We start from the raw sequence: 10,929 nt of genomic DNA, 5'->3' as shown, positions 1-10,929 counted from the left end.
AAAAAAAAAAAAAAAAAAAAAAAAAAACAGAACAAAACAAAGAACAAAAACAAAAAACAAAAGACATTAAGATTATGATGGTCTGTGCCAGGTTTGGAGGGACACTCAGATCTTTAAGAAATATCATCATTATTACGCATGTGAGTGTCTGGTACATTTATGGATGTGCACATGTGTGGTGGTCAGAGCACAACTGGGTAGCATCAGTTGTCCTTTTCCATCTTTTCATGGGGTGAAACTCAGAGCTCTGGACTTGCACAGCAGGCACCTTCACCCATTGAACCATCTTATTCGCATTCAAATATTTTTAAAATTTTTCCTCCACATGAAGAAAATCCAATTATTAAGAAAAACATCTACAGATGAAGGACAGGTTGGAACACTATAGCGCTCTCTGTTGACAAAGAAAACACTGCACACTTAGAACACGTGGATGAAGGGCACAAACCTCACTTGACGTTGATTCTCTACTGGTGATTTAGGATTGAACAATCAAGGCAGGGTGTACATGGAGGGTTTCTGAAGAACACAAATACATACTGGGCACAAATACATAACAAGACATGTGGAGGCATGAAGTTTATGGGCACATATACATAACAAGACATGTGGAGGCATGAAGTTTATGGGCACATATACATAACAAGACACGTGGAGGCATGAAGTTTATGGGAGAGGTACAGTTGGTGACTTTATTCCCATGACTCTGCATTGTTTGGGTTGTACCTTATCTCCTGGTGCTATACATGTGTGTGGGGCTTCACTCTCCGACTAGGAGCTGCAAGGTCTGCTTTGTAAAGCCCTGCCCCTGGCCAGTGTGGACCTCCTAACAAATGTCCCCAATGCTGCGCAGCTGCCTTAGCTGAAAGGGACTCTAGTGAGTGCTGGGAACCATGGACTTGAAAAAAAGAAACATCATATTCTCTTTCATCTTTAAACCTAGGTCCAGAATGAGCACCGTGTACTATGTTTAGGTCTAGTGATCTTGTACACACATCTGAGCGTTGATTCACAGAACAGGTTTTTCTTATTTACTGAAAAGGCCATGTATTTTTTTTTATAAGTAGAAGTGCTTTAAATAATTAAATTCTGGCCTAACAAATAGATCGATAGATCAATAGGTTTTTTTTTCAAGTATACGTCTTTCTCTTTCTCGGACCCATTGTCTGTGCAAACTTCACTAATGTTAGTGAAGATTACTGACCCTTCACATACATGGTTTCCATACCCAGATGTTCAAACATCTGCTCACAGAAAACCTTTTAAAATGAATCGTGTGCCTGCATCGAGCATGGACAGCATTCCCTAAACAATACACTAAGACAACTACTTATAGGGCGTTCACCTTACATTCAATTTTATAAGCAATAAAGATGGCTTAAAGCCTTTTAACGTTGCAACATGATGGTACAGTGTGTGAAAACGTTGGGCCACACTGGAAACTCTCCAGGGCCACATAGTTCTCTATGGGCTACAGGCTGCACATATCTGGAAAGCACACGGGACAGTGTGCACACTTGTAATGGGAGAGTGTGCAGATACCGTGTCATTTTATATAATTATATTTTCATTTCATTTCAATTCAAAACACTGTGGTATTAAATAAAGTCCAAGTGGTGCTGAGTTGGTCTTTGTTCAGCCTTCAGCTCAAAGACGAAGCAGGGCTGAGCCCAGGAACACAAGAAGACCATTTACCAAGGCAACTAACTGAACAAGGAGGTCCAGCACCAGAACCATCTGCTGAGACAGGGTGCTGAGGACAGGCTCTTCTTCCTTCTGTGGTACTGACTGAGACTGGGACTCCAGCAGGAGCCAGAGTAAGCAGGAGCTACTTGGATGCCATCAGGGAAGTATTAGGCCACCTATGGCTGGCTAGTCAACTGCTATTGTCATGGGCCGGGATGCTACCCCCTAGAAGGGAAACCAGTGGTTGTGGTTTCTACCCAGGCTGTTCCCCAGCCTCTTGGATTTCCTCTTGTTTGGCTTTCTCCAGGTTTTCACAATCCATGATGGCCTTGTTTCTGAGGAGCCAAAGACTGGGAGACCTCAGCCTTGACAACTTCACATAGTGTGTGTATGCCAACAGCTTCTGTCCCCAGCTTCTGTGGCAGAAGGATGGCTCTACCAACGTCATATAGTGACTTCCTATTGCTCTTGCTGTTTCTTGAATCCACTTCCCATAAATGAGAGCCTCCCACCTTATTCTGTGGTCATGGGTATCAGACACAGCAGAGAAATGAACCCCAGATTTCCTATCATGGGGTCCTTTGATGGCATTTTGCTCCTTAGAGCTACTAGGTTGGTTAATGTAGTCATGGGTCAGTACCCCCAACCTTAGATTTGGGGTGAGCATATAGCTGCATTAGTTAACCACACAATTGTTTATAGCCAGAAACCAGAAAACCCTGACTAGAAATGTCACATTCCAGAGTGGCTACACTGCATGCACACGGAATCTGTCTAGCAGTGTCACAGTGGGTCAGCCATGCAGGAAATTAAACCCCAGTTGACCAGTATGACCTGGGCCTATGCTTTGGTCAAAGCTAGGTGTCTTGGTGTGGTCAAAGATCTGGGCTAGTGCTCACTTACCAGTTAGACCTCCTAACACAAAATCACAGATCACTGCTAGTTAAGACTGGTGCTTAGTGTAAGAGAGGAGCCATCAGGTAGCACACTAGAATCATATGTAAATCTGTCTCCATGGTCTCATCAATGCCTGCCCAATGACTTTGCATTTACTTAGTCCAGCCTGCCCACTCTCTGGGCCCCGTCTTCATGGTTCTCCTGTGTCATTTTAAAGACGGGATCTGAGCATCTTCAAATTTTGTTACCCATGGGAAAGGGAGCCCCAGAATGCATTCCAATACCATGGAAAACAAGGACTGACTATGTACAAGAAGTTAATGCTGTAGTTCACACTGGACTACAGATCCCCCAACATGTTTTCGGGTCCTGCGTTGTTTAAATGTGTATCTGTGATTAAAAAATGTTTCTTTATTGTCAAATGAAGCTGGACAAAGTTATCATCATCATCGTAATCATCATCATCATCATCATCATCGACAGAGTCTCTCTACATAGTCCTGGCTATATGAGAACTCACTAGCCGAGGCTGGTCTTGAAGTCACAGAGATCCACCTGCCTCTGTCTCCCAGGTACTTGGAAGAAAGGCATATGCCACTGGGCCTTCCAGACACAGCATTATTAAAAATAACACCAGAGAGCTGTTAAATATCCTTAATGCTCTGTATTCCTAATAATATGTGACATGCCTGTGAGAACAGGGGTGACAGCTAGAGATAGGAGCATATGGTGGGGACACACGCTGTCACCACTGACAAGCATAGGGAGAGCGGGAGGGAGTGGAGCCCTATTTTGTTACTCGCAAGGCCAGAGTTGATGCAGAAGGACTAGGCCATAAGAGGATGCAGGGAACTGAGGTGGAGCTCAGCTAGACACTGAAGCCGAGGGCACTATGATCCATTAACAATATCTACAGGGCAGGGCGGGGGAGAACAGAAACAGGAAGTGAAACCAAGTCTCCACAGGTGGAAGAACAGAGACATTTCCAGAAGAGAAGTCAGGAAGTGGGGTGGGGGGCAGGCTGCCTGTGGGCTAAGGGGGCTTCACCTGATCTGTGATGCTCCCTGCAGGGTGACAGCAGTCAGGCCTAGAGTGGACAGCTTGTTACAAAGTCACCCCTGCCATTTCTTCAGAAAACAGAACCAAGAGAGGACAAGGAAGAAATGGAGACTTAAGGAGGAAGGGGCAGGTGAGGGGAAGGCCAGGAGGGGGGGACACTGTGCATAGTGGGATAGGGTGGGTCTGAGTTCCTGCCCTGGGTATATCTGGGGTTTCATACTTCTCCAGTGATAGTCTCTCAACATCTGGGAACTATGCAGTTTGGGCCAGGTTATCTCCAAGTTCCTTACAAGCTTCGAAGTTAATAAAGTTCTGCAAAGGTAAGAGTCTCACATTTTCTCAGACTGCTAAATCAATCACTAAATGAGTCCCAGTCCAGCTTTATTATTCAGGTGATTGGGCTTCAGCCCCTCCCCTAGCATGGCAGCATCTGCTTTTCTCGGGAGGGATGCCTATCTGCTTTCTAAGAGGGTGGTGGGTCAGAGGATTGTGCTAAGAAGCCAAAGGCAAAGCTGTTCACTCGATTCTAGTTCACTCTTTTTTTTTTTCTCTCTCTCTCTCTTCTTGGTCATCCCCACATCCCAGTGCTCCACTCCCTGATCTGGAGATTGGCCAGATGATCTCACTGGTCTTTCCCGACTCTGGTTCCTATGATTCATCAGCTATAGCAACCAGGGTGGGGTCAAAGACACAACTCCAGTCTCAGGCTATGCAGCCCAAAAGGAAGGACTCAGAAAAACTGTTAGGAGAGAGAGACACACACAGAGAGAGACAGAGACAGAGAGAGACAGAGAGAGACACACACAGAGACAGAGAGAGACAGAGAGAGACACAGAGAGAGACAGAGAGAGACACAGAGAGAGAGAGACAAAAAGCCAGAGAGAAAGAAACAGAAAGACAGAGACAGAGATAGACAGAGGGACAGACAGAGAGACAGACACAGAGAGAATGAATTTCCTTTCTTATCAAATTTTTATAAATATTTTCTATAAAATTAGAGATTAAAAAAAGCTTATCCTGTAATAGATGGAAACATTCTTGGTTTGGCTCCTCCATGCCCCACCCCGCTAAACTGCCAGGATCAATCTGGTTATAACCGTCACTGACTTCCAGGATGGGTTCATCTATTGCAGCCAACATTAGACTCCACTAAGTGTCAAGCGCTAGGCAGGGCTGGGCAACAGGAACTATGGAAGCAATAATTATAAGTTGGCAAACATCAGAAAAGAAACCCAAGTGTCTGAGAACACAGGAAGAAAAGACCAGCCCTGCGAGGGACAGTTAACCATTAGAGAACAGCAAGTCACTCTTTCTGAACCAATGTTTCAGTTACTCAGGTTTCTTTGAAGTTATTGCACAACCTAAAAGTCAGAGAGGAAATAGAATACACGCCCATGCCTTCTGGACAGGCAGGAAGTGGCTGGGCAGAGGTGTGACTGTTTATTTTTATACAACCCATCCAGAATAAAGGCTGGTGGCGAGGTTGGTCACTAGGGACATGATTAATCACTCCTATCTTCCTCTGCTTAAGTATTTCTGTCAAAAGCAAATCCTGGTCATAGTTTTGTAGAAAAGCTAACGGTCACTCCCAGCCAAGTCTGGTGACTAAGAGGGCAGAAGTTAGCAGGAAGATAGAAAACTGTCTGGTTGGGGTTAAAGGTATACAAAGCCACGGCCAGGCTCTTAGTTGAGGACACTGATTTATGAACGCAGCAGGATTGCTTTTGTTTTAAAGACATTTACTCATTTTGATATGAGGTTCAAAGTAGAGATCTGTTAGCCCAATCAAGCTTTTATAGTTTGCTGATATACTAAATAATTCAGAAAGAGCAATGCTACTTTAAAAATTACTTGTTTGGAGGGAAGGATAAAGCGGTAAAGTTTCAAGGGCTGAGGTGGACATTTCAGTGGTACCATAGTTATAGGTAAGGACACTACAACACAAGGCTCTTAAAAGCTAACACGCCAAGGTCTGAATAGGAGTACAGACTGGTAATGCCAGTAGAAGCAGAAGACTGTTCAAAGCCTTTCTAGGTCACATATCCAGGCTAGCCATGGGCTAAATATACAGCCAAGGATGATCCTGGACTTCTGGTCCTCCTACTTTAGCTTCCTCAGTGCTGGGGTTATAGGTATGTGCCACCATGTTTAATCAAGCCAGGGTTACATTCTAGGTGGGCACGCTCTTAACTCAGATACATTTTCAAACTGGAGCTGTTTTTTTTTTAAATTTATTTTTACTTTGTGTGTATGAATGTTTTGCCTACATGCATGTGTGTATACAACATGCATGCCTGTTGGATCTCCTGAAATTGGCATTACAGATGTGTGTGAACCGTCACATGGTATTGGGAATCGAACTTGGGTCCTCTGCAAAAGTAATAACTGTTATAATTGCCGAGCCATCACTTCAGCCCCTGAGCTATTATTTCTTAAGTGACTTTCTTGGGAAGTCACTGATCTTTTTTCAGAGTCAAGAGTTTCTTCAAATGATGCATCTGGAGTTCAATTCTCCATAGAGGAAGTGCAGAAAGAAACCTGTACTTTATTTAGCTCTATGCTTTCAAGTAAGCACAGACACCCGATGTGTTCACAGAAAGGCTGCAGAACTCACCACCCTAGCTAGGACTTACCTATCTCTAGGACATTTGCCACTGAACCTCCAAGCCAGGGCATGGCTGCATTCCAATAATTATGGCAGGTTTGTCTGGCATTAAAGACATAGGGTGGCTGGCTTGCCCAGGAAGAGCTTTCACTGTGCCCTTAGGCTTACATCATAAGGTAGTTTCCTCATACTGCCCTCAGACTGCCTTCATTCCCAACCTATCCTCCATCTCTTGTACAATGACTCTCTTTAGAGAAGGTCAGCCATCTTGCCTACTCTACCCCAAGTCCCATGAAAAGCTTTTGATTAACCCCCATGTCAGCAGAATGCTCCACAATGTTCCCCCCACAAATCCCCCACCCCGACCCCCGAGCAGCATATCCTGTAGGCTGACTCTTCCTCTACTTCCCCAATGGAGAGGCCTTTACCCCACTGGGTGACCTGCTATTCCAACAGCTCATGGTTGTATGTGGTCCTCCGCAGTGTTGTACTTTATCTCCCAACTTGAGATTCCCAAAACTCCTTTCAGGGTTTGGTCCCCAATGGTAGTTATGCCCCTCATTGATTCAATCTGACCTCGATTCACATTTACACTGACTTGCCACCTAAAAGGAAATTTTCTATCTATTTAAGTTGCTATTCGATAAATTAAGTATTAAGTGGCTAGCCTGTAGAATATGCTGAGAAGCATGAGGACTTCAGCAATAAAAAGACCCAGGCTTGAAGAGAGAAGAGATGGGTCATATCCATTGGTAGGGTTGAGAGTCAACCTCAGTGCTAGTCCCAACCACTCTTCTAACAATTGCCAGCTCTGGAGGACTGGTCGAGAGCTCATTTGGTAAAATACATGCTGTGCACCCCGCCCCCGCCCCCCAACCCACATAAAAGAGCCGGGCATGGTGGCAAACTTGGAATCCCAGCACTAGCGAATTGGGACAGACAGATCTCTGGGTCTTATTAGACTAGTTGATCCAGAGAGCTCTGGACACAGAAAGAGACCCGGTCTCAAAAACAAGGTAGAGAAAAAATTAAAAACAGACCCAAGGTTGACCTCTGGCTTTTACATGCCCCCACCCCCACATACACACACATACACACATAGATACACAGACACACACACAGACACACACACAGACACACACCACACACACACACACACACACACACACACACGCATGCATGCACATGCACATACATGCACGCACCCACGCACACAGGGCTGGCTACCTCAAAGCTTATCCACTGACATTTCTTAACCCCTCAAAGTTGTAGCTGACAGCTGTAGCCTGCTGGATGTGAATTAGCATAGCGCTGGCTGCTGGGAGGCAGAAGACTTCCTGTCAGCAAACTCAGCACTCCCCTGGATACAGAATGACATTTTGGCCCCAGGCACTTACAAAGTTACCTAGTGCTGGCTCCTTATGAGTAAAAGTTTGCAGGCACTAGGGTGTAGCATTAAAAAGAGCCAAACTGAATTAGGGACTGACCGACCACTCTATTAGCCTCCCCCGCCCTCCACACACTGGGGCACAAAGACGGTCAAGCTTAATGCTCTGAGATTTCACAACTTCCTTTAGCACTCATACTGTACTCTGAAGCCACTAACTGGTTGTGCAAGTGTGTGAGATTGTAGGTTGGGGCTGGACAGAACTGTCATCTGCCTGCAGAGGCACTGGGGAGTTAGAATTCTCATCACTTTTGGTAGGGCAGAGGGCAGACATACTTGCAAAATGCATTCTATTGTGTCATTCTGCAGCACAGTCAATGTGTTTGCAATATTTTGAGGCCCTAGACTATTTGGTTAAACATAAATGACTGACTCTACAATATACAAACTGGAAGTAGAATACACTATTTTTAAAAAGGGCTTTTTATTTTATTTTTTATTTTTGGTTTTTCAAGACAGGGTTTCTCTGTGTAGCCCTGGCTGTCCTGGAACTCACTTTGTAGACCAGGCTGGCCTCGAACTCAAGAATCCGCCTGCCTCTGCCTCCCGAGTGCTGGAATTAAAGGCGTGTGCCACTACGCCGGGCTGGACTTTTTAAATTTTTTATGCAGGTTATTTTGCCTGCATGGCTGTGTACTATGTGCATGCAACATGCAGTGCTTTTGGAAGCCAGAAGAGAGGGGGCGGTCCATATCCTGGAACTAGAGTTAAAGACATTTGTGAAGTGCCATGTTAGAGCTGGAAGCTGAACTTGGGTCCCTGGAGGAGTAGCCAGAGCTCTGATTCATGGAGTCCTCTCTCGCACCCAGTGCATTCTATGCCTTAGTTGTACAGGACTACTAACTCTCTCACCCAATAAAACAAACAGCTCTGAAAACCATCATTTAATCTGAATCTATTCACGTTCTAGTCTCTTTACTATAGATGCATTCTTCAGTGCTTCACAAATGATGTTTTTAATTGACACATTAAGCTCAAACATAATTATGAAGTATCCTCTCATGTTTTAAATCATGCACACGCCATGTAATGTTCAAACTGGGTGAGCATATCTGACTCCTTAAGCATTCCCCACTTAAGTTTCAATCTTTTTTTGAACTTATGGACACAGAACAGTTCCATATCTTTTCCTGCCGTGCCTCTGTGGGGCAGCAGCACATTCGGGGCTTATTTCTTCTACCCAAGAAAGGCTCTGTACCCACTGATTAGCCCTTCCTCGCTTTCTGATGACATCCACGGAGACAAAAAAATATCAATCGCCTCATGAATTCTAGAAGCAGGAAAACTGGTCATGGACACAATATTGTCTTTGTTTATTGGGATCATTGCTAATAGGTGGGATGGAAAAGGTTACAGTTTAAAGTCTGTTCCAGCAGTTTATGTTGGATGCCGGTCTGTGTAAAGGCTGGTTTGCAAACACTCTGTCACTGAAGCACATTCTGGGTCAGTGGTGAACAGGTATTTTTCCCAGCATCCCAAGGCCTGCAGATAAAGCTTTTGGGTTTTGGTGGTGGTGTTGCATGAAGAAACAGAGGCTATGTATTCAAGTTCAGACAAGCTTTGCAGCTGGGAAGACTGTCTTCAAGAGGTTTTAAAGTAGGTTATCCTTCAAACGGAATCTTTGCTTTTACCTTGGAGACAGGGTCCCACTGTGCAGGCCAGGCTGGCTGAATCCATTGAGTTAGGCTAACATTAAATTAGTATTGTAAAAATGTGTCTAAAAATACAAGTTCACAACATTTAAAAATCACAACTCCCTTCCCCTAGGTACTCTTTCTGGTTTACTGACTTTCCTTTCCACATCCTGCTCAGGGCCTCTCTACTCTCCCTGGTCGCCTCCCTCCCCACTCGCCTGCACTGCTGGCTGTTTCACATCAGAATCAGCATCAGAGGAGGGCTGAATCTAATAACACTCTCCTATTTAATCTTTATTTCCCCTGAATTCCCCGATAATGCAAATCGTACCTTTCAAAAAGATCTACTCTGCCATAACCCTAAATTCATAACAACATTGCAGAAAGACATATAAGTATACACATTGCTCTTGTATACCTAGTATCAATGCTCCCTACTGCCCCTTCCACATCTAAGTCTTCCAACTTGTAAATAAGTTGGACATCATATCTCATATCAATATACACATAGGCATTTACTTCACAAGTATGGCTTCTCTCTGGCCTCGCAAGGTTAAAACAAGATTAGCCTTCATCTACCAATACTCACTAACCTATGTGTGCTAAGGTATGCTGCTCTGATGATCCTCTCCACTGGATTAGGAACCAAATCTAAACCATGGTCGTGAGTCAGTTAGCTAGTGTCCACAACCAGGAGCAACTCTGTGGCCTTCCTGTGTCTTTCATAGAAAAGATGGGATTCTTGAAAATCTCCACCCACTTGCTTTATAGACTGTCTCTGGCTTGGGTCCTCTGGGTATTTCTCCATGATGGACCCCTTTATGCCAGGAAGAGTCCTTATTGCTGACACTGTACTTTCTTCTGGCGTAAACTAGGAAACACAACTGTTATGTTCCTGAATCTTATTAGTGGCTGCCTTCTGTCTTAGGACAATTTCTGACAGTTTCTTCAACTCTAAGTAAATTAATAAACCCACTATATTCACCAAATAATAACAATTTTCAGGGTGATTTTTAAAATAAGACTGTGTAATTGTTCCCACTTATCATCAAAAAACTCTTGCTAGATGTGTCCCGGCTTCGGTAGCGACCGGTTGTCCTCTGCTGCACCCGCACCTTCCCTAGGAGCTCGCAGCAGCCAGCTGGCCTCTGCTCCAGGGTAACTATGTGCGACCGGAAGGTGATGATCAAAAATGCAGACATGTGGGAAGAGATACAACAGGACTCGGTGGAGTGTGCTACCCAGGCGTTGGAGAAATACAACATCAAGAAGGATATTGCGGCCCATATCAAGAAGGGTTTTGACAAGAAGTAAAACCCTACCTGGCACTGCATTGTGGGCCAAAACGTCGACAGTCACGTGACACACAAAACCAAACACTTCATCTACTTCTACCCGGGTCAGGTGGCCATTCTTCTGTTCAAATCCGATTAAAAGCATGATCAGTGAGTACATATTGTGTGAGTTCCTTTGTGATTGGGTTACCTCACTCAGGATGATGCCCTCTAGGTCCATCCATTTGCCTAGGAATTTCATAAATTCATTCTTTTTAATAGCTGAGTAGTACTCATCCTGAGTGAGGTAACCCAATCACAAAGGAA

At 44.5% G+C, this 10,929-nt stretch overlaps 1 pseudogene; it reads left to right on the top strand.

The window, feature by feature from the left end:
* Positions 1 to 10,492: 10,492 nt before the first annotated feature.
* LOC110302363 lies at positions 10,493 to 10,762 on the top strand (annotated as a pseudogene).
* The last annotated feature ends 167 nt before the right edge of the window (positions 10,763 to 10,929 follow it).

Source organism: Mus caroli, chromosome 9, assembly GCF_900094665.2.
Source record: "Mus caroli chromosome 9, CAROLI_EIJ_v1.1, whole genome shotgun sequence".
Taxonomy (NCBI): Eukaryota; Metazoa; Chordata; class Mammalia; order Rodentia; family Muridae; genus Mus; species Mus caroli.
Note: the sequence above shows the minus strand (reverse complement) of the source record. Positions and strands in the feature narration are given on the sequence as shown.